Source organism: Stegodyphus dumicola, chromosome X1 (assembly GCF_044657685.1).
Source record: "Stegodyphus dumicola isolate Sdum_Otavi_A_Nest chromosome X1, ASM4465768v1".
Classification (NCBI taxonomy): Eukaryota; Metazoa; Arthropoda; class Arachnida; order Araneae; family Eresidae; genus Stegodyphus; species Stegodyphus dumicola.
The window spans coordinates 196,663,419-196,683,928 of NC_140780.1; the positions used below are offsets into that span (position 1 = coordinate 196,663,419).

The window sequence follows — 20,510 nt, forward strand, 5'->3', positions numbered from 1 at the left end:
CTGATAGCTTCGCTAACTAATTGGATATTTAGGGGCCAATTAGTTAGATTTGTGGTAGCTTCGGCTATATCTTTTTAGTCAAGCATTAGTTAAGTTCTTATTTCTTACTTTTGAGTTTAAGCCCAAGTGAAAGCTTTGCTGTATGCCATGAGAAAGGGGCCTACTGTTTATCTTTGAGCAACAATTTGCCCTTCGTGAGTTTTACGTTTCTATTTTTGGACTTAAACGATTATTCGCTTAGCAGTTCACTAGGTTCCTCCACATTCGAGTTGTTAGATAAAAGGGAGGAACGCCACAACCTTGTAAAGACATTAGGTATTTTTTGAAAGCAGGAGGGAAGAAAAATGAGTAACGCCTTCGCCGCCGGAAACCGAACCACGGACCTCTGGAATACGCGCCCAACGTGCAGACCACCACACTACGAAGGAATGCTAAGAAGGCGGGAGAAATACCTTATAACCTGAACCAAAATGCTCAACTAAGATCATCCAGTAGTTGTGATGTTAACGGGAGTCAATACATGGCATTTAATGCATGCCATAAAACGGCTAGGAAGATCTCTCAGAACCTCGCCGCAGCATCTTGAACAACAGTTGCCACATAATCTACCCATAGATAGTGGATTAGACCGTATAGTCCTGGCGACCAACGTTAGCTTCTTTTGTGCAGTAAGGCATGCCATTTTTGGAATAGGGCCTCTTCAGTGACGATTCAAGATTCAGTACGTAGAATGAATCTCAATAAGTCTTCATCCAGAGAAAGCCTGGAGCACCCTATTATTTCTCCGACATGAGAGAAATCCACGTCTGTAGTGGAAGTGAAAACCTCACGTGGAGAGGAATCATATAGCACGACAGGCAGTAATTCATATCTTCGATGCGGGCACTGTGACAGCACATCCTTTCAGTGATGAGGTTCTGGGAAGCATTTTCGGGAAGCTCTTGAAGATGACTTTATTTTTAGAGCCAATAACTAGAAGCCACATAAATTTCAACTGGTCAAAGATTTCCTAGAGAAAGTGGGCATTCACCATATGATATAGTCAGGGAAGTCAACATAATAGTATAGAGTGTGTTTAAAATGCCTTAAGAAGAACCAATGCACAACGTCAACACTCTTTCAGCACCCTCGAGACATTAAAATCGTCGCTTATAAGAACAGAATATGTTGCCGAAAGCTATGATCAACAATCTCATTTACCTGTATACAGAGTATGAGAGCTACTTGTAACAGAGGTAAGCTGGGTGCCCCACTCCTCATTAGCCGAACCATTCTGGAACTGTGAGGTATGCTGTTTTGGCTGCTTTGGGGTTCATATACATATCGCATAATATCCACTTTCTGTTGGCTCTATTATTGGCGGTCTCATGTTATTGGGTGTATGTGTATAAAATTTCATTACAAAAAACTGGACATTTTTTTAAATATAACATATATAATTTAAATACCAAAGCTGTACTTTAATTTTATTATAATACTTTAATTTTAGATACCAAAGCTGTTCCATATTCAATATTATTTATTCTTCCTTATAACATGATAATTGGACGTGCTGTAAACCATCAATATTCTGCGCAAAACATTACTGATCCACCACCAACTATAAATGCTTTGTGTAGGTAGCAGGAAGTCTGGATCGGAAGCTTCTATTCGTGTTCTCTGCAGATAAATTCATTCTGAAGTGAGGAATAGTGTAAAGGGTGATTCATCAGAAAATAAGATCTATTTATATTGATTAGCATTCCACATTTCGTGTTTTTCCACATTAGCATTCCACATTTTCCTCCCACAGTTCTTTTTCTCAGACAAAGTTTTGCTATGGATATTCTATGCTCTCATGACTTTATATGTAGTACCTATCGATACTACCAATAATTTTCAACTAAAGTTACAAATGTACCAATGATCCTGGTACGAATAATCTAACCTCTTTGGAAGGTTGCAGGATTTTACGTTTATTTACCCATTATCTTATTATTTTTAGCTTCACTGTCACTTCTAGACTTTTCGGCTCATACCAGGATACATATTAGTTAATGTATATAAGAACCGAGTTCTCAAAGTTGAGAGAGATAGTTTAGCAGCGACCACTGAGAGTTTACGAAATGTTTTCGCCCAGTTTCGAGATTAACATGAGGTGTCTTTAACTTTTGCTAGCTCTGTTTGATTGTGTGATCTGAGAACCCAAGAGAAAAACGTAACAGGGGACTCTGCCTTGTGAATTTATACTTTAATTACTTAACTTTACCTTAAACTCTGTCTTCTGTTAATCTCGCAAGAAGCGGTGATTTGTTCTGTTACTTAGCTTCTGGCTATACCTATCTCACAAAGACCCACTTTAAAATGGATTCCTCTCGTAGAGGGATTCAAGGCAATGAAGCCGTGGCCTTCTGCCCAAGCAGTGGCCCAAGTAGTGGAACGGAATTACTGAAACAAACTTCTAAACTTCCTTGGTCTCATATTAAAAGAGCACATTTAATAATATTTCTACAAATTTGGCAAAGTAGATGGTCAGAGGCAGAGCTAAAGCGAAAGGCATTTCGCTTATTGCCAAAAGTTAACGTGGAAATCCAGATCCACCGTGTTAAGTCTTGACAGATCATGGGCCATTCCCAGTATACCTCAACAGATTCAGACTTAGGGATACTCTCGTCTACGAGTGCTGAGAGGAAGATGCACGGACCATTATTACTTTCGTTGTGTTAATAAAAGAATCCGACATTTAAAGAAACTAGTGGACTGTGTCTAGGACACATGGACCCCCAATACATTCAAAAATAGGTAGGCCATGCTAAAATAGAGAAAATCTCAACACACTGCGTAAACAGAAACCACTGTGAATAATAATATGTTTGAAATGATCAGAATTTAAAGCAGCTAATCAGGATAACGCGCACGCTTACAGCCTGCAGTTATTAAGCTAAATAATCTTCAAACTACTGGTAAATTTATCATATAATGGTAAGGCTTGTTTTCATTAACAAGAAATATAAATCTGAGCGTTTCTTTCAGGTAATCAGAACGTATATTAATATGAGCTAACTTTGCACAAGAAAGACTTTGCAAAATATAGGAACTGCTATTAGTACATAATATTCAATATTGTAACTTAGTTGATTTCTCTGCTATGATTGTATATAATTCTGTTTGGTTCACTTTCGTGGTCGGAAGCCATCTTAGCGGCGCACTCACTCGCTCACTACATGAGCTCTATAGTTTGTTAAACCGAAGAATTAAACTAAAAAGTTTATTTTAAGAATTCTTCCGAGTTTGGTGCTAGTTCGCTGAAAGACTAAGACACGGCATTAAGTAGCCTGGCTGTCTACACGATGCCCGGATTTACCGCTGAAGTATTTACTTTGAAACTGAATATAAATTAATCATACAAGAAAAGAGTGGCTACTTTTACAATTTACTGTCTGGTGAACAGAAATTAAATAGATTTTTTTTAATCATAGAGTTTCCATTCTTTTGTACAAACCTTGCATAGTTTTTGATGATCTTAAAAGCACTGATGACATTTAAACAGAGAAATATATATATCTAATATATCTGACAACTATTCCTAAAGTTCTCTTTTAGAAATAATTTATATCTAACGGACACTTGCTGCTACTTCATTTATATACTTTTCGTTTAAAATGGCTTAGTAGTTTATTTGTTGTCTTATATAATTAATAGAATGCAGACAATATCAATCTGGGCGTGTGTTTTAATGATTCCAGTCAAGCTTCATACTACCAGTGCCCTTGTAAGGTGAAACCCCGAGCATTGGCAATTCAACCTTCAAATTCTGGGAGAGGAATGAACGCATGGGCCTTTTGTGTTTTTTCCGTGAGTAATGTGAATGGGAGCCCACTTAAATGTAAATGGGAAAAAATCCTTCTCGAAGACATCCCTCCATTTAGGTAGAAACTTTTGCCATAATTAAATAATCTACATTGGAACATTATGTGTATGCAAGTAAGAGATTTTCATACATTTCTTTCTGTTGTAAAGTGATATTTTACGGTAAGTGCACCTTTCCCGCTAAACCCTTCATTTTTAAAAATAATCAGTAGCCTTCCTGTATTTCATACACATGGGGTCTGAATTAATACAATACAAAGATTTTAAAAGATAACGATTACATACGTTCTTTAATGGAAGTTACGGCTGCAAATACCATGAAAATGCCATGTGTTTAGATTGCATGTAATTTTATTAAAGTACGCGCTGACAGTTATGTTAGTCAGTACACCGAAGCAAGAAAAATTCCTAGAAAATATGGAATAAGCTATGAAGTTTTTAAATCACATGGCAGACAATTATGCTTAGTTGCCCAATGTAGAATGTTGACAACGTGAAGAAGCAGATAGAGATATTCATAATAAATTTCCATTGTTTCTAAAAAGAAATTAATCAATTTATGTGGTAGATGTTCAAAAATATGCTTGCGACGTATTTTAATAACACAAATTACATAGTAATTATGTAACTAAGCAGACTCAACACTGCCGTGAAAGCCGCCAAATTTAAGTACGGTTTAACATAATGATGTCACGCACTAGCATTCCGTTCAGCTTTTTCATAAGCGTCTAATTATTAGATTTTAAAGGAATTACTGCATTCTTAGTTCTTTCCAGATTAAATTATTGATAGCAGCTCTTTATGAATAGATATTAATTTAGTACAGTGTCAAGTCAGCGTTCAAAGCAGCATACTGATTTTTCCTAATCGCTTTTGATTCACAAACTATGAATCAATCTTTCTTTGTACAAAATCTAGAAAGACTATGTTCATCAATCTTGACGCAATCCCTATATACGAGTTTTTTGTGTGATTATAACAATTTCAAAAGAGTGATTTTTTTTCCTGGTTTAGCCAGTTCTTTAATTAATTTCAATTCTTCAACTAATTTTACCAATTCTTCAGCTAGTTTCGTAAGACTTTCTCCTTTATTCCCCTCCAAAATGATTAGAATCCAGAGCTTAAATTGCGCCGGAGCGCACCGGAGCCCGGCTACGGTACTTCTCAGTTTTCGAGATAAATTACAATTTCAGCCGCAGCGCACCGGAGCCCTAAATAAAAGGGCTCTGGCTCTTCTATTATGTAAGTGAACCACAATTTTAGCACATAAACTTTGTTTTAATAGTAAACATGCCTTAAAAGATACACTGCTGGCCACCCAAATTGCAACACCAAGAAAGACAAGAGATATCACAACAAAATTTATTTAGTAGATAACATGTTGACCAAGTATCAAAAGATTAAATTTATAGATTTCTGTAAAGTGTGGTTCCTTCCAGAATCAGTAGCCAGAGTAGCCGCCATTGTTGGAGATCATCGCTGCCACACGACTCGGTATTGGTTCAAAGAGACTTTGGATGTGTTCTTGGGGTACAGCAGACCAAGCAGCTTCCACACGGTGCCAAAGTTGATCTGGTGTGGCAGCTTGGGATGTAATCTGGGTCAATTGTTCAGCAACCATGGACCACATGTTTTTCTATCGGCGAAAGATCCGGAGAGCGAGCCGGCCAGGGAAGCAATTCAATCTATCGATTGACGAAGAACGCTTGGACAATGCGTGCCACGTGTGGTTGCGCATTATCCTGTTGAAATATGGCTGTGGCCAAGCCCTGAAGGTAAGGAAGGAACAACTGACTCCAACACCTCGGAGATGTAGCACTGGCTGTTTAAAGTACCGGAAATACGTACTAGAGGAGTGCCAGAGTGATATCCAATACCGCCCCATACCATAATATCCGGTGCAGGACCAGTGTGGCGGTGCATAACGCAGCTGTTCAGCATCCTCTCTCCACGGTGTCTCCAGACTCGAATCCGACCATCATGGTGCTGCAGACAGAAGCGTGACTCGTCAGTAAAGACAATTTCATCCATTCTGCCGTCCACATTCTTCTTTCATCGCACCATTGGCGACGGAGACGTTTGTGGTTCTGCGTCAAGGGTAGACGAAGCAATGGAAGTCTTGCGGACAGACCACTCTGCTGTAAACGGCGTCGAATGGTACGCGCAGACACTGGATGGTGCGTTACAGACTGAATGTGCTGTGCTATGGTTCGTGATGTGACTGAGCGATCCGTCACTGCCATGCGCACAATGTTCCTGTCATCACGTGAAGTGGTGCACTGAGGTGGATGCTATCGAACACGTCGGTCCGTCGTACCCTCCTGCATCCAACGGTCACATATCCGCATTACAGTTGTTTGGTTTCGTCCAATACGACTACCGATTTCTCTGAAAGATAATCCACACGCTCGGTAGGCCACTATCCTTCCTCTGTCGAACTGGGATACTTGATCAAACGATGGTCGCTGTTCGAAAATTGATTTTTTTTTTTTTTTTTTTTTTTTTTTGTAAGCCACAAGATAAACACAATTGCTAAACTTGAAATTGTCGAAAACTCCAAGCCTTAAATAGCGCTTTGAAGTGGCGCTACAGACGCGAGTGATGTGCGTCTGCGCTGAAATTCTAATCATTTGCATATCTCACCTCCACTAATGCATGTTGTAAATTTCATGTTATTTGCATGCTTCCTTCATGGTGCTGCATTTACGGTGGCCAGAAGTGTAAATTCTAACTTCTGAATGCAGGCCTGTATTTCTCTCGCACTCTTATATAGAGGTTGAGAGTTTTAAGGAAAGAGCCCTCCAATCATATGTCAAAGGCTTATTATCCAGGATATGCAATGAGTTTATGAGAGCGGGTAAATTTTGTATTTCTCAAAGAACTAAAAGTGATACCCTGGTCGTGCACGTTCCACGCTAGTAACTTCCTACTGCAGAGCTCCTGCAGATTTTCTGAATGATGTAACCAAACGAGGAACCACTGCTGTCGCTTGTACAGAGAAGTATTATGTTTATTCTCACGTTGTCTTGAAGAAAATGTATTCAAGAAATATTTCTGCTTGACGGCTAGTATTTATATCGACAGAATAGTACTAGTCTCAGCGACCAGAAAGTCTTGAACTCTCCCCTCCTTATTTTCAAAGTTATAATTTTCTGTTAAATTTCCTTCCTTATCCTCATACTCTGTCTGGAATTCTCACTATTCTCCGTGTACTTCAAAAAAAGAGTGGTACCTGTCATCCCTTGGAATAGTACATTACACGTATAATCAGGGCTTAAACTCAGACGGAGATTGGCTGAGCTGCTGCTTCTGCTAAGTGGAATTGTAATTCCAGCCAGTGCCCCAAATAAAACAATGTCCGATGCTTTTTTTTTTCTATTTAAATATTTGAAATTAATTTAATAATTTATTACCTTTCTCTTAATCTACATGTATTTATTTATTTACATTTTTCATAATTTAAATTTATTATTTAATAAATTTATTATTTTTAATTAATTAAATCAATTAATTATTTAAGTGATTAAATCAATTAAAATTAATCTTAACTTAAATTTATTATTTAATTATTTTAATTTTTAGCTATTTTATTTATTTATTTTTTATTTTCCTTCCTCACTGTCTTCCATATTGCTCTGGCATTTCTAATTTTAGAAATCAAGCCCTGTTAGAATCTACTTTCTTTTGTGCTACTTTAACCAGAGCGCCACCGAACCATTTCGTCAGTAGATGCCAGCTCAGTGACGTACTTAAATCATGAAGTTTTAACATGATTACTACTGATAATGAGACTATATCAACCAGCAATAAGAAAATGAAATGATCTGAAGTAGTAGTGTTTTGATTAGGCCTAGTTTTGCAGCTGTTCACCTAGCATATAGGTTAACATTGATTTAACACTCGACTTTTCCATATAGGTTTGCATTATGCTTAGGTTAACATATTTTTACTTACTGAAATTTTAAAATAGAGATAATAGAGGAAAAACCGCACGCAGTTTTTATCTTTTCTTAAAGTGTGTATCAGAATTGAACGGCAAGCAAAAATCATTCATTGCAAAAGAGAGGAGCTGAATCAGTTTTGAATGTAAAAAGGAATGAACAATAGAATAGCAAAATAAAATGAAAAAGCTGAAACGGGTATCTAATTGGCAAGTATGAAAAAAAGACAGATTGGAACAGTCTTAAAAAAATCTCAGCGTTTTTGACGGCGAATTATTTCCAGTGTTACGTACTGTTACTATATAATATTATAAAAACAAGAAACACTCGATAGTTTTCAATGTTTATGCTATTTTATTTAAACATATAATCCAAGGATGGTACCTTATTTATTAATTAAGAAGAGTAATTTTATTTAAAAAACTATATAGTGACATGGACACATTATTTTCCTCCTAATTTACGAGTTAGAATGAGTCGGCGATGCTGCATTTCTTTCTCAGTCAAATACTACTTTTAATGAATGTAGCTTTCTACTGCGTTTTGTATTTCCTTATTCATGAAATTTATTCACTCTTTTATGTAATAATCATATCCTAGTGATGTAATGGAGCCATGACACGACTTTAGCAATTCAGAGATTAATATTATATGAATCGCGTAATAGCTAAACTTCTGATCTTTCGAGCAAGCTCACGCAGTTAAATGTATGGGACTTCGGAAAGATTTATCATGCAACAATTCTCATTTTATCGGAAAAAATGGGAATTTTCAGGGGAAGAAATAAGACCTCTCTGTACTCCAATATACTTTCTCACAACTCAGCTGAACACTTTTTGTACCAGAATGTTTTTCTAATATTAATAGTTCATTAGATAGTTGGTCTCATCAGTTCAACAAAACAGCCGAATTCATGCAAAGAGTTACATTTATATTTTATTCTGATTGTTTTATATATTACATAAGTATTATTCGAATAGTATATGTCTTACTATGTATGTTTGCATTCCAATGACATAAACCAAAAAATGTAAAAATTATGCGTAGATTTAATATAGTATGATTCTAAAAACTCGCAATAAACAAGAATTTTATATTACAGTGTAAGATGTTTCCCCCTTTCCGTGTGCCTTCGTGGTGCAACTGGATAGCAAGTCCGACTAGCAATCGGGAGGTCCGATGTTCAAATCCCGGAGAGAGCAATTAACATTTTTTACGTCTTCTGCATCAATAAACCTAAAGTTTTACAACAGTATGAGGATACTTGAAATTCAAGGCACGATATTTATATGGGTTGTTTAAATGAGTACTGAAGCACATATAAAAATTATATCTGAGTCAATCGGAATGAAGTAATTTGTAACCATTAATAACAATGTGCAAATAAAATTTTAAAAATTCTCAATAAGTAACGTAAATTCAGTTTCAGATTTAAAGGCTTACTATGTATGTTATTTTAGTCTTTAACGTTTACTTTCTTTCCCAACATAGTTTAAAATAGCATAAGTTAAATTGTAAATAAAATGCGTTTCAGTTCGTTGCTATACTTATCGCAGGTCTCTTCAAAAGTCAGTAATGCTAGGCTTGATTATTTCCAGGTCCGAACAATTTCAGTTCAAAGTATTTTCAATAAAGAACACTTTACACGTACGGTTTAAACAATAGACAATCTTACTAAAAGCAAAAATTCAGCTAACCGAATCAATTTCATTAGTGAGAAAGAGATTAATATTCCCGTCTCGCGTTTCTCCAGCTGACCACATTGCCTAAAAAATAAAACACAATAAAAAAATTAAAAGGGACTGAAAAAATAAAAAGAAAAGAGAGGGAGAAGGATTTTTCTTCCAAGTGCATGTAATCTTTAATAATCAGGATCTTTGGTCCTTTAAGGTCGAAGTTGATATTCTTCGATAGGGATGGGCTACAGTGGCGGAGATGTAGGGCAATTAATCATTTCTTGTAAGTGGCTTTTTCTTCAAAGGACCTGCCAAACGACGAGACTCAGATTTCGTTATTTTCTTCTATAATTTTTGTTGTCATTATTTGACCTTGAAAGGCAGCATAATCAACATTCTTCTCGCGCTCCATCAGTCCGTAGTTATCATGATGGTCGGCTTCACAGGTAACCAACTTCTGTTAATCTGCGGCTGCCAATGAAAACGTTTATCATTTTTTTTTCATCCATCGGCGTGACTCTTGCATTTTTTAAAGATTGCTCGAGTTTAAAGGATTTAAATAAAGGTCAGAACTTAAACAGGAATAATGCTACCTATTTGTCCTTCAAGTTTCAAAGAATGCGACAGTAAAAATATATTTTAGTGTGTCATTTTTTTCTTATTAGAGCAAAGAGTTGCAGAATAATGCTCAATAATTTGTTCTAAAATCATTTTCTGATCGATTATGAAGCTGGGCAATATTTAAATTAAAGTAATTTTGCCTTATTGATAAATTATTTTCCTCCCAAATATTCTAGAAAACCATTGCTTTTCCTTAAAAAAAAAAAAAAAAAAAAAAAAAAAAAAAAAAAAAAAAAAAATCACCTCCTGAGACTGCTTTTGAGGCAATGCGTGTCACAAAAGACATTGGGCTAAACTTTTCTTATAAAATGACTTTTTAAGCACAACGCAGCAGCCTAGTAATAAAAAAGATGTACGTCGATAGTTTACACTTATTACTTAACTTTTAAGCTAGAAGAAAACATAATTACTTAAGTTTCTTCAAGATATAGCATTTAAACTGCTCACCTGTCTTTTGTAGAACATTTTTAAAGTAACAAATGTTTTTCAACTTAACATACAAGCTCTTTTTTCTCATTTTGTAATTTGTAATTTTTTCCCTGCAAAACTGTGGGATCGTCTTATGCTTAAGTTCATCTTACATTAGATACAGTTCATTACAACTTGGTATAAATCGATAGAGAAATCGTCAGAATTCAATTTAGATTAAGAATGTTAAGTTATAAGGTATTTCTACCGCTTTCTTAGGGTGCCTTCGTGGTGTAGTGGTTTGCATGCCGGGCGCGCATTCCAGAGGTTCGCGGTTCGATTCTCGGCGAAGGCGTTGCTCATTTTTCATCTTGCCTGCTTCCCCCCCCCAAAAAAAAAAAAAAAAACCCTAATGTCTCTACAGTGGCGCACGAACTAAAAGGGTGGTGGATGATGATTTTCCACACCCAGGATTTAGCGACTGGGACCCCTAAAAACCACAGTCGCCCTTTAAAAGGGGGAGTATATAATATAATTCTTCCGCGTTCTTAGCGTGGCTTCGTGGTGTAGTGGTCTGCATGCTGAGCGAGTATTTCAGAGAGCCACAGTTCGATTCCCGGCGAAGGCGTTGCTAATTTTTCAATCTCTTTTGCTTCCAAAAAAATGTTAATATCTCTGCAAAGTTATGTTATTTGAATATGGAAAAGCACACGAGAGCCATCTAAATAGAGGGAGGTTTCTAATAGTAATATTGCGCACGACGGAAAGCATAAAAACCATCCCAGCAGCCAGCCCATTTCCCCGGGCTCAAAATCTTATTAACTACCAGTTTTCAGAGGTCTTAACCAATCGACCACTGGTGGGACCCGTTCAGATTGCCCGTTCGAAATAAATTATAATAGTAGTCTCAAAAATATCTTTCATTATTCATTAATCATAACTTTTATTATTCATCCATTATGATCAATAGAAACTGTCATAATGCTAATATTTCTCAGAAAAGCAGAGAATAGAAGGAACTGAAAGAAACAGCCGTTTCTTGGCATGAAGTTATTAATTGCTTTGAAGTAAAGAGTAGGAGAGAGCTTGTATTGATGTAAATATGGTCTAAAAAGGGTGTAAATGTGATCCAATATGAGGGTGGCCCAAACTTAGATGTCATATTTGGGGAAAGCGAAATTGTGAAAGAAGTGTAAATAACACTGTAACGAAGTTTACAAAAATTGAAGCAATAAAGCAATTTTTTTTTGTTGTTGTTTTTGTTTTTTAATATTGTCATTAGAAATTTTTTGTAATAAATTTAATGTTATAAAATAAGTTTACTTGAATATAATGTCATCCCTAGGATTTATCGTTCGCCCTCGTTGTCAGCAATATGGGATACCTCATATCCGGGAAAAATCAAGCAAGGTAATCTGAATAATGAGTTACCCAGCAGTTAGATTTGGTGACGTGGCCCAACTTCATATCTCATAATGATCCCTTCTCTAAATAGTATATTTCTTGATTTCTTGTTATAAGAGGCATCTCTAAAGCAAAATGTACGTTTCGTAGGTGCGAAACTTTTCGGTATTCAGAACACAAGTAAATCCTTTGCAGATGAGACTGTTTTTCAATCAGTTTTAATGCCTACTAACTGATAGTGCATATTCGGTTAGTATGCTACGAGCAACCTGCAATGACGTGAATAAAAACTTGTTTAATTTACTGTAACAATATCTATAAACTGCGTTTTTGTTGATTGAAATGTTTTTCGCAATACATTTTAAAAAATTTCGAGGACATTTGACCTGGGCAGAGTAGCTTAGAAAGTAGCCATGCACATATAATTTAGCGCAATTAAAACAAGAAACTTTACTGTGGCACTGTATACCTAAAATTATTGCCCAGATGTTCGATGGATTGATGTATCTGATTCATCGCACATGGAATGAAGAAAATTCATAACAGAGTCTGCCACAAATAAACACTGAAATCTTTGCAACGCTTACTCTTGCTGAGCTGAAAGTTGCCCTTCAGACCAATTTCATTATAGAATTAATAAGTAGTCTTTATTTAAGCAATCAGCAATTCAGCAATCTTTATGTGTTTTACCTTTAAAGCAGTAAATTTGAATGCTTTAGTACTAGCAGAAAATGTACTTTCAATTTACCTAAAAAGATTCGTATATAGACGAAAGCATTTTTTTTTCCTCGCAGGTTTTTGAACGTATTAATCCCATTGCTCTAAGAAAAAAAATAGCTATGAACAACATAGTTTATTCATTGTGAAACAATGAAAAATTCCCAAATGATGGAGGAACGAACTAGAAAACTAGATATGAGATTTAGAAAACTAAGGAAAACTCATTAAACTCGAATAATCAAAAGGAGCAAGACCACATTCTTCTCCATACGAATTGAGATCTCAATTATAGTTTTAAACAAAGCAATCTTTTGTTATCCTTCGCAATTAAAAAGTATTTAATGTTAAAGTACGTTGGTACAAAATATTAGCGAAAATTTTCTGCTTCATTTAGCATCGAAGAACATTAAAAAATGTTGAATACACTATTTTTTCCTTTTCACAATATTGGCAAAATATTGTGAAATTCAACAAGCAATTCGATCTCAAAGTATTTACCGGTGAAATGATCGATTAAACAGATTTTTAAAGAAAGTATTTTAAATATGAAATTTCTGACTCCTCAGAATTACCAATATAAATCTCATTTATTCATAAAACTTCCTTTCTATGAAAGTGAAGGGAAACAAATGTCTTAAAACTTATTTTAAACCTTGCTGTTTAAGGGAATGTAAACTTTTGGAGACACTGACATTTTTTATTCCTCAAATGATGCAAGCACGTAGCCTGCATTTATTAAGAAACTTCAGAAATTCAATTTAGGTTAAATAGTGACTGGAAAAGTTACTTCCTGGTGAAAGTTAGTTCCTGGTGAAAGGAATCTGAGACTACCTGGGAAAAAATATTTCTTTCTTGGTCAAATTTAGACTTCTGCTTGGAATTTTAATTAATTTTTGATACGTTTGTAGGTTTACAAGTAATAATGAATTCATCATAAGCAATAAAATTACAATAAAATTATTTTTATTACAGCTATAATGTATAATGCAACACTATCTGTATTTTATTATATAGAGCATCTTCCAAATTTCTACACTTTTAAAAATGCAGAACATCTTCACAATTCTTTGCTTTGTTTTAGTCCTATATTTAGAAAGGTCACGATTTTACATTTACAGAGGTTCTCCAATAATCTTGTAATAGAAAGAATGAGAAATTTTGAATCTACAAAGATGCTTTTTTTCAGTTTTTTGAAGACTTTTTCATTAAAATGTAAATTATGTTTCAATTTTTTTCTTTCATAAAGGCATCATATGGTTGTAAATTTAAGTCTCAAGAGATAAAATAAGTGTTCAACGGAAAGATTAACGTCAAAGTTTAAAAAAAAATATTATGAAGCAATTTTTAAGTACAATAATTTATTTTCTGAAAAGTTAATATAAAAAACCGATATTTTAAAAGAAAAATAAACAGAGATCATTTTTCAAAACTTAAAAAGTAAAGAAATATTTTCACATTTTTCCTACAAAAAATAACTAGATTTTATTAAAGAAAAAGTATCAGAATGCAGTTTCATAGTCATATGTCAGCACTTTTAGGTCACTGATATCAAAATGTCAGATTTCACTGCAGTGCACCGTGTAGAATTCCTTTGCGCTGAAGTGAACATTAAGGTTATTCTTTCCATCAGCCCTTAAGAACACCTACACAAATCCCAGAAATACAGTAATAATTGAAATCGATAACTGAAAACGACACGATATGAAATGATTGCGGGAACGAGTCACGATTTGGGATTAACTGCAAAGCAAAATTCTAGTTTAAACGACTGGAAAACAAACATGAACTCACGATTCGAAGTAGTGATGAATCTACCCCGATAAAGAAAGTAATAAATTTAGCAACTCTGAAAGTAACATAAGAATTCGATGCACTAAAATATGTATCTGACATTAAACTCACTGACAGTAGGGTTCAAAGGCATAAGGTGCGAGGCATGTATTATACAAAGCCTCAAATTGTTCATTTATATCTTGCAGGAAGATCCTGGTTTTGACTCGACTAGCACTGCGCAAGGAGTAATTTTCTCAAGAGTGACTCTCAATCCGCTGCGGTGCTTATAACTTCAAGACTTGTTCAGTCCTGTAATTTATTATGATGTCTGTACGAAATAATCCTGTCTCATCATGAATCGCTTTCAGAAGAGGCGATACTTTCCTTCTCTTTATATTTTACCTGAATTTCATTTATTATTATTTTAATTTGTATTTATTTTTTGGTCACTAAAGTGCACTCAACGAAGTTTTTACTGCAATTTGGTAACATCTATAATTTTTCTGGCATATGCTTAGACGTCTTTTTATAGCTATCAGGAATAGAATCTTTATTTACGTTCAAAGGATGAAAGATAATTATTTCTTATCACTTTACTAAGTTTTTATGACTGAAACCAGATTTTAACACATAAATTAAAGAGGCAGCTTAAGACGATCTTGGAATGATTCCATTCAAAGCCTATTTCTTATATATAATTAAAATATAATTGTAGTTCGTGAAAATACTTTAAAATAAGCATCTCACAGCTCAAGGCAAACAACTATTATAAAATATAAATTTATAATGGTAGTTAATTGCAGTGGTTATCGCGGAATATGCTTCATCATCAAATCGATTATCATTCTTCGTAAATGTTGCAAGTATTTTGCATTGAAAATTACCATGTTAGTGCCTTATATCTGTAAATAATAATGTTCGATGTCACAGACATGTCTGTAACATCGAATACTTAATATGAATTTTGATGGCTTTGTGTCAAACATCAATTGTCAAACAGAAATTGCTTCACAATAAAAATAACAACTAAATAAGCAATCCTTCAGTTTATTTATTTTGAATCAGAGAATTCATGAATTCTTTGTAGAGAAAAAATAAACAAAGATTATCAGTCTTCTTTGTAATAACAAAGAAGCCAAACAACTAGAATCTGAATTATGTATTTCTGTGGTGAAGCAATTATTTAGAAAAACTTCTGAGAAAAGGAAGTATGTATCGATATATCTATCCCAAATTCAAAATAAATAAATAAAAATAAAACAGAAGTACTTGTAATTTAATTATGAATGTTATTTTTTGTGTTGTGTTGTGATTTATTACACTTTTCTTATAGTAACATCAGAACAAGCCCACGAAATTTATCGTAGCAAGAAAAGTAAAATTGCGCCTGTCGTTGGTTAGAGCACCATACAGGTGACAGTATGACTTCGCGCAGTTCCGCCTCATTTGTGATGAACAGTATCTAGGGGGAATGGGTTCGAGAGTCTCGCAACCCTCTTCCCGTACCACAAACCTCTCAAGAGGACTTTCAGCTCGCCATGCATTTAGAATGCTGAAAAGACATGCCGAAAAGACACTATACGTTTACAAATAACCATGCCTTCTCCAGGATTCGAACCCGGACCCTATACCGTCTTTTCGCAATAGGCTCTGCTAACTACTATACTGTATGGTGGTTATCAAACAATTATTTATCATATGTAAACATTACAGATTGTTATTACTTGCACATTCTTTGTCCATTTATTAGTTTATTTTTTAAGTTTCTATTGGTTATTTAAATTAGTAAATTATCTGCTAGTTTATCATTAAGTCCGCCTTTATTTTAATCAAAAATGGACTTTATGATATGCTGCCATGTTATATAATTATTAGAAATGGAGTGAATCCTAAATTTTCACGAATCCGAACCCAAATCTAAGTCATAAAATGTTCTTGAATTGTCCCCTTTTTCCGAATTTCGAATCTTCCGAACTCTTCATATAAGAATAATAAGAAAGAAAAAAAAAGTACTTAATATTAAAAGTTTTTAATTAAAGCAATTATGAAATCTGAGTTTAATTTGAAAAAAAAATAAGACTACAGACTTTAAAAAATATACTTGTATTTATTAAGAATAGTAAAATTAAATTTAGTAAATGAAGTACATAATTAAAAATCTGGTATCATAAAGTTCATTCTCTCAATATAATTTGAAAAAAAGTATTTGAATAGCATTTTTCATTTCCTTTTTACATTGTCCAGTATTATTTTTTTAATTAGAAAAGGTATAGAGGGAAGAGGATTGTTTAAGGAATTAACCTATATAAACAAATGAACTCTAAATTAAGAACGTTACCATCAGAGCTATCAAGAGTAGATAATAGTAAGCTAAGTACCATTGAAATTGCAGAAATCGTGTCTTTTCTACGAATGAACGTTTCTGAGGGGTCTCAATATAACCAATCCTTTTGAAATTTTGAGTTACACTGCGTAATCCTCATTTTGGTTCAGAACTTGAAACATTCGAATGATGGGAAATGTACGAATATTTAAATTTTCGAATCTCGAATCTTAAAAGAGGTACTTGAAGTTTTAGGATTTGAAATATATACATGTATATATATGTGTGTCAGTTAAAACATAAACTCATTCTGAAACAAATCTGTTCATTTTAATTTTTCAGAAATGGAAAAAAAAAAAAAAAAAAAAAAAAAAAAAAAAAAAAAAAACATAGAAAATTATTATTCCTTGATGACTGAAAATTGAAATCAGAATCAGAAATTAAATTTTTTAGTTTATATTATTTTATTTATTTTGGTGATATAACTGAATTTTCTCAACCGCTTTAAATAAAGATTCAATTTCCTCACAAGGCTCATTAGATTCTTTGTATCAGTATAATACCACTATTTTTTAACTGGAAACTGATTCCACGACTGATTCCACGAGGACCGCTTTCACGATCTGATAATTAATTTACGAATAACGTCTTCCTAAACCGGGGTTAGAAAGATAAGGAAGCTTTAGAAATTGCTCAAATATATTAGATGCCTATAAATCACTTGCCAAACGTAGAATTTTAGCACAATGCATGAAATCTCAAAGAGAGAATTGAATAGAGACTGAGCTCACTTATTATAACACGACTGCCTATTAGAGGCAGACTATGTATTAGAATACGTTTAAACATTCTTCGTGTGGGCATGTGTTACCTTGTCAGGACGGTATTATAACGATGAGTTCTAACGTACCAATTGATGGGTAGCTTAAAGAGAGGTAAAGATACTGTGATTTTGTTTGGGCGTAGCCAGTTTTATGTCTTCCCAAGACTCCTTTTGTTAAGCGTGGGCGTAAGGAGGGAGTGATACACAATTGCAGGATGGAATATTTTGAGAATGACCTTCACACAAGTTTTGACTTTTCTGACCATCATCCTTTGTTCGAAATGCATTTAAATACTAAAAATGACGCTGCTAGAAAATTTTACACTGACTCAGATAGAATTCTATTTAGAGACAAATATTTCACAGAAGCAATAGCTAACTTGTATTTGCTTTCTCGTACTATTTCCTACTTATTTTTGAATTTATTTCTTGAGTTTAACATTCGATAATATTTTGATTATTCTGGAGACCAAACTACCCAATTATTAGTGAGTTATTTTCAAATCTGATATTTATCACGATGCATGACTTGAATAAATAAAAGGAGAAAGTATATAATCGAAATCTTGTAACAGAAAAATTTCATTCATTTGCAATGAAAAAAGTAAAGTTTACTCTGAAAAAGGCGCAAGCAGTAATTAAAAATTTTGCTGGCTTAAAATAATACCATAAATATGCAAATTATGATTATTATGATTGCTTACAGAAGCATGAATGTGTCTAACGAAATGTGTATCACAAAAAATGCCCTTTTATGATTCTTTTGAAAAGCAATGTGCTTCCCATTTTAATATAAGAACTGGTCTTAATTAAATTAAATTGAATTTTTTGTGTTTTTTATATATTCACTGATTTGTGTCTTTCTGATGAAGGATAAAATTCGGACTCAAGCTCTTTCATTAATATTTCGATTTTCAATGCTGGAGCAGAAATAAGATATGTATAAATCAACCCTAAATCACATCCATTTTTCAAACTGAAAAAAAAAGTAAAGAAAACTTTATTATATTTAAAATAAATCTTAAAAATTATTGACTACATATTCAAACACTGGGGATAAAATCGGATTTTTGTCAATTGGTGGTTGCCTGCTATTAACTGATAAATTAATTAACTTAAAAATCCATTGGGGGAGGAGAAGAAAAAAGAAAAGAAAGAACAACATTTTCTACAATTAATTTTCCATCTGCTTTAACAGTTGAAGATTAAACGGGGTAATATGCAATGTTAGTCTTTAATGCATTGTTAGACTTTTTATCAAATAATAAATTGAAAGTTATAATAAATTTCAGTGATATTGCAACAGTAAATTCATAAGAGTTAATATATCAACAGCAAAACTTATTTGTACAAAAGTATGCTTTTGCTATGTTCGATTACAGATCAAAATTTTTTACACACTTTTTATGAAATGGCCACAAAGCACCATGTTCCATTCTAATAATAGGCAGATCATTCTAAAGTCTGTGGCCAGGATAGGGTGCTGGAAGTCCTTGAGGACTGTGAAGAGAAAAAAAAAAGCATTAAGAACAAATATTCCAATCAGAGTGCGAAATGCTGCATAAAATACTCTTCTTATATGCCCTATTTTATACTGCCTATTTAAATTTACACTTTTAAGCTGTCTACAATATTTCACTTAGGATGCACAAATAGCACACAACATCTTAACAATCATTTCATCAGCTTTACCTACCGTTATCAGATGTACAGATACTGAGCTAAGGACTAATCCTTTAGGAACACCTGGGCAGGAGTTCATTTGTATGAAAAGTCTTAAACAACTTTTTGTCAGTACTTTTAAGTGCATAACTCCTTAAAATAATGAATGCACCCACCAGCGACCAAGCGCTAAAATTGCTGAACACTAGTAGTTTTGACCTGGGTTCGGTTTCAGGTGATCGGGCTGGCTGCATGGACGTTTTCGTGGTTTTCCTCATGTTAAAAGTATATAGGAGCCAGTTTCCCTTAGAAAGTCCCGTCAAACACATCCCTCCGCTTAGTGCTTTTCCGTAATCAACTAAACCAAACAGTAAAATATTAAATATTTAGAAAAAAACACAAGTAGTATATAACGTACAGAATTTCCGTCAGAAAGTGCTATACACACTCCGATTGAGTAAATTAAAAAACGGATTTTCTTAGTTAGCTACCTACTAGTTTCAATACAGATGTGTACGAAAGATCCAGACATGGTATATGAATATGTAATAAAATGCATGCAATATTTATTGGAAATGTAATTTTATGTATTATAAATTTTTAGTAATATTTCACTTTATGTGTTGTGCTCAGTGATAAATAAATAATATTTTAGAAAGTTTTCCTTTATTTAATTAAAAAGAGTTGTAAAACACGGCTTATTTTAAATGAATTTATGAATCTGTTCTTGCATTTTCTCCAAAAGTTTGCTTTCCGCTTACAGACACAGGGTAACTGGCCTTAAATAAACTAAAACTATTAGTTACGTTTACGGAAATTACTGAACTGAGAATAAACTCTCCAATACAAATCTCCTCCACAACTGGTGAGTTATAACTCAATCCATATAATTTTTTTTATTCAAGTAAAAATAATTACTAAATTTTACAGTTTTTCTAAGAAAAATAATTCTAGCAAATTATTATTAGGAAACTAGACTATTCGAAGTAAATTTTTTAAAAATTCGTGAAAAATCTGCGCGAAAGTTGGTTTTAAGGAATATCTGGAATACGGAGAAAATTAAATAAAGGAAATACCTAAAATACTTTTTTTATTCATTACTATATCTCTTATGAAGGATATTAAAAGTTACGAACACTTGTAAAATCTCTAATATGACAATAAATTAATTATATAAAGCACGATACCGAATACTTAATTAATTTCTTTGTGCTTTTGGAAATGAAGACAGTAGATCTGGAAAACAAAACCTGAAAGATTTCTAAGCTTTTTAAGAAGTACTGAGAAACTAACTTAATTTTGCAATCAAT

At 33.7% G+C, this 20,510-nt stretch overlaps 1 long non-coding RNA gene across 8 annotated transcripts in view; it reads right to left on the bottom strand.

Moving 5' to 3' along the window:
- Window positions 1–20,510, bottom strand: part of LOC118197458 (uncharacterized) — a 471,813-nt gene that overhangs the window by 309,012 nt on the left and 142,291 nt on the right. For 3 of the 8 annotated variants that reach the window (XR_015038563.1, XR_015038562.1, XR_015038566.1), the window contains one exon: window positions 18,940–19,038. The exons of the other annotated variants lie outside the window; for them this stretch is intronic. This is a non-coding gene — a long non-coding RNA (uncharacterized LOC118197458). The remainder of the gene's footprint in view (window positions 1–18,939; window positions 19,039–20,510) is intronic. 8 annotated transcript variants of the gene reach the window in all.